This window comes from Citrus sinensis, chromosome 4 (assembly GCF_022201045.2).
Source record: "Citrus sinensis cultivar Valencia sweet orange chromosome 4, DVS_A1.0, whole genome shotgun sequence".
Taxonomy (NCBI): Eukaryota; Viridiplantae; Streptophyta; class Magnoliopsida; order Sapindales; family Rutaceae; genus Citrus; species Citrus sinensis.
This window is the reverse complement of record NC_068559.1, coordinates 7,169,409-7,174,144: the sequence shown is the minus strand read 5'-3', so window position 1 is coordinate 7,174,144 and position 4,736 is coordinate 7,169,409. Positions and strand designations below refer to the sequence as shown.

Below are 4,736 nucleotides of genomic sequence, written 5' to 3'. Positions count from 1 at the left end.
TCGATTTTAGATTTGGGCGCCACTTGTTTTGTTTTCCTTATTTAGATTAAGAGAATTATATTATAAACTAATATGTCAGATTTGCCTACTTTGGTAAATTTCCAATAATTAGGGTTAGTGATAATTTTATGAAATGAGACTTATCATGACATTTCTAGACTTAAACTAATATTACTTACAGAGTGAATGATTTGTTTTTATTGCATTTTTAGTTACATTTTTGCATGAGTATCTATTTAAGTTTAATTTTAATAAATTGATTGTGTTTTAGATCACTTTGTGCTCTGAATATGAGTATAATTATAGATGACCAAAAAGCTCAAACTTTATTTATGGGATGCATCAGCAGACTTGCATAAATAACAAAAAACTTGTCTGCAGATGAACTAAAAGAAGTCTAAATCAGAGAAAATGTTGTAGCAATTGTTGTAGCAATCCAGAAGCAAATTACAAGCAAGACTACTTGCGTGTTAATTGACAAAGTAGCGACAGGCGACACAAAATGATATGCGATCCAAGGTTTCCAAAAAAGAGACACATGGTCACATGCTTTTGGTTGTCCTAATTCCAAGATATAAAAAGCGTACATGTGAAAGAAACAAGGTGGCCGTCACACAAAGAAAAAACAGAGAGAAAAAGAAAAAGAAGAGAACAAGAGAGAGTTGAGGGTTGCAGCAAGAGATTTTTGAGAAAAAGAAAGAGAGGTCGCAAAAACCTAAGAGATGGACGTCTTATATTAGCATAACTCAATTCCTTATCTTTATTTGCTTGTTTTCATCTCTCTATGAGAATGTATCTGATGGCAAAAACGAGTATTATTACTGTTTTATCGCTATCATGAACTAAACTTTGATGTAGTTGGGTGAAAGCAAGGTTAATGATTATTTGACTTATATATGTGTGTTGCTGCTGCATCATTTTGTCTTAACTTTACTTATTGCAAATCTCTATTTCAGTTGACCACCCATTTAATGGATACTAGCTAAGGAGAAGCCTAAAAATGATCTGACTGAGTGGAACAAATTAAGACAATACATGGTTTTAGTTTGAGTTTCCCAAGTTGAGTTAATCTCGATTTGAATATGGTCATACTTAATCTAAGATTAGTGAAGAACCAGACATAGAGATTTACCTTGTAGAGTAATTGAATTTTAGAACATATAATACTATGTCTAATGTTAGCACAGCAATTGGTCACTGTTACGTTGCATATAGATATAAGATATCCAACATGCGACAACTGAGGATGCATGAGGGATTCTGTCCAGTGCTTTAACATGTGTTATAGCAACAATACTGTAATTGAAAAACAATCAATAGATTGAATTGAATGAGTTTAAGCACTCAACTATTTCTTTTATATTGAGTATATCTTTGTGTTTACCATGAGATTTTTTCCTTATTGCATTCTGTTTATTTTATTTTTAATTTTGTTAGGTCATTAATTTCATTCATGATTTTATTTTAATTAGATTGAATTTGTACTGTTAAGATTGTTGTAGCAAGTACTATAATATTAATCCTTATAGAGACAATCTGGATACTCATTATTATATCACTTGTTGTGTACACTTACACATTGACACCTATAGCAATACATATCAATAAATTTTTGACATTGTTTCCAAGAATTGAATGCTTATTGTGATTTGTGAAGTCAATTTTAGTCGGTGCCAATTTTAGTTTTTTTTTATAATTTGTTTACTGTGTTGACAGAAGTGCTCTAGCAACCCTTGTATGCGTAGGTACAAATCTGTTGAATTCTAGTTTGATTTAGAAATTTAAAGAACTGCAAGGAGATTGAGAAAAGATCATAGAAATTTAAGATATGTTGCAGACATAGATGATTTGTAAGATATAAGGAACTTGAAACCTCGATGAGAAATAGAACCCGTCAATGCACATGGAGGTAAAGAAGGTTAAAATGGACAAAATATTTATGGGCAACTAGAGAACAATAATATTATCTACATGGCAGATGATAGAGATAGAGCCATTAGAGATTATGCCTTGTTGGCCCCTCAAGCCATAAATCCTGGAATAGTTAGACCTAAATTGCAAGTTGCTAATTTTGAGCGTAAACTAGTGATGTTTATATACTTCAAACAATGTGGCAATTCAATCGACTGCCATCAGAAGATCCTCGCCTTCACTTTAAACTATTTCTGGAAGTAAGTGATGCTTTCAAGATTGCTAGAGTATCGCAGAAAGCATTAAGATTCATACTCTTCCCATTTTCTCTAAGGGATCGAACAAGAGTATGGTTGAACTCTCTACCGCCTGATTTCATTATTATATGGAATGACTTGGCGGACAAATTTTTAATAAAGTACTTCCCACCTGGCATGAATGCAAAATTGAGAAATGAGATCACAAATTTTTCCATCAACTTGAAGATGAAAGTTTGTATGATGCATGAGAAAGATTCATGGAGTTACTCAAGAGATGTCCTCATAATGATATTCCTTATTATATACAGTTAGAAACTTTCTACAATAGTCTCAACCCAAGTACTTAGATTGATAATGGATGCTTCGGTAAATGGGACCTTGTTATTTAAGTCTTATAATGAGGCTTATGAAATTTTGGAAAGAATAGCTAATAGCAACCATCATTGGGCAGGAGTCCACAATGTAGATGCCTTGACAGTATTATCAACTCAAGTAACCTCATTATCAAATATAGTGAAGACTATAATTACTACTTCAGCAACTTTAACCAAATTACTGAGGTATCTTGTGTTTATTACAGAGAGGGCATTTATTCGACAATGGTCTTGGAAATCCTGCTTCAGTCAACTATGTGGGCATCTACAATAGACAGAACTACAATAATCCTTATTCAAACACTTAAAACATTGGATAGAGACATCACCAAAACTTCTCATAGAGCAATCATAATCAACATACTGTCGTACCCAGTGGACAAAACATGCCTGCTCAACCACCTAGATTTCACCAGTAAAATCAGGGGATGGAGAATGGAGCGGTTGTCCAAAGCCAAGTTGTATCCTTAAGAAACTTAAAAAATCAGATTGGACAGCTTACCACAGCACTAAGCAACAAACCTCAGGGCATTTTACCTAGCAATACAGAGGATCCAAGAAGAAAAGGAAAAGAACATTGCAAAGTGATTAATTTAAGATTTAGAAAAGATGTTCATATTCCAATTAGTATACTAAAAAGAAGAGTTAACCCATTGTAACCCAAGAAGAAACTCAAGTTAAAACGGAGCCACAACCTCCTACTTTCCAGCACATTAGTGTAAATAGCCAAGCTACAACATCGGTAAAAAATGATGCTCCAGCATGTGTTGGTGAGGATGCTACAACACCACCCACATTAGTCCAAAACATGGCAAAAGAGAAGCAATCTGTACAACCTGCTATAGCACAACAGTTTAGACACCCGCCATATTTTTCTCACAGAATCTAGAAACAAAAACAAGATAATTAATTCAATAAATTCTTAGAAGTGTTCAAGCAGCTACATATCAATATTCCTTTTGTGGAAACCTTAAAACAAATGCCAAATTATGTGAAGTTCTTGAAGGATATTTTGGCAAGGAAAAGAATGCTTAGAGAGTTTGAAATAGTTGCTTTAATACAAGAATGCAGCTATATGCTTCATAACGAGATACCTCAGAAGTTGAAGGATTCAGGAAGCTTTACAATCCCATGCTCTATATGAACTAAATACAATGACAAGGCGTTTTATGATTTGGAAGTTAGCATCAATCCCATACCTCTATTAGTGTTCAAGCAATTGGGAGTTGGAGAAGTTAAATTAACAACAATGACTTTACAACCTGTTGACATATCTCATGCCTATTCAGAAGGCAAGATTGAAGGTGTATTGGTAAAAGTGGATAAATTTATTTTCTAGTAGATTTTATAGTGCTGGACTTTGAGACAGATAAAGAAGTACCAATAATTTTAGTCAGAACCTTCTTAGCCATAGTTAAGACCCTAATAGATGTACAAAAATAAAAACTGACTATGTGGGTTAATGATTAGTAAATTACACTCAATGTGCTAGATGCCATGAAGAGTATTGATGATGTTGAAGATTGTAATTTTATCAGTGTTATAGATTTTACTGTAGTAGAGAGATTAAACAGATACTGCAGTAACAAAGAAATCAATGCTGTAACATTTGAAGAACTTGAAGAAGAAGATATTGAAACAACTGACATAGTATCATTAGGAGAGAAGTAACCCGGAAGAACTTACGAGCACTTTAAATCTTTAAATCTTTCAAACGCAGAAGTAAAGTCTTCTATTCCCTCTATTGAATCATCTCCTATTTTATAATTAAAACTTTTACCTTCACATTTGAAGTATGTTTACCTTGGTGACAATGACACACTTCCTATAATCATTTCATCTTCTTTGATTGCAGAACAAGAGAAGAGCTTGGTGGATGTATTAGGGAGATACAATAAGGCCATCGAATGGACTGTGGAAAATATCAAATGAATCAGCCCATCCATATACAAGCATAAGATTTTCCTGGAGGATTACTACAATAACTTAGTAGAGCAACAGAGAAGATAAAATCCCATCATGAAAGAAGTTGTGAAGGAAAAGATCATCAAGTGGCTTGATGTTGGAATTATTTACCCAATATCAAATAGCTCATGAGTAAGTCCAGTACAATGTGTTCCAAAGAAAGGTAGAGTAATAGTCATAGCAAATGAAAAGCATGAGTTTATTCCTACAAGAACAGTAACTAGAT

General features: G+C 33.4%; 1 non-coding gene across 1 annotated transcript; it reads right to left on the bottom strand.

Annotated features, from left to right (window-relative positions):
• Positions 1-2,354: 2,354 nt before the first annotated feature.
• On the bottom strand, positions 2,355-2,463 carry LOC127902023 (small nucleolar RNA R71). Its single transcript, XR_008054428.1, has one exon. It is a non-coding gene; the product is annotated as a small nucleolar RNA R71 (small nucleolar RNA).
• Between the last annotated feature and the right edge of the window lie 2,273 nt (positions 2,464-4,736).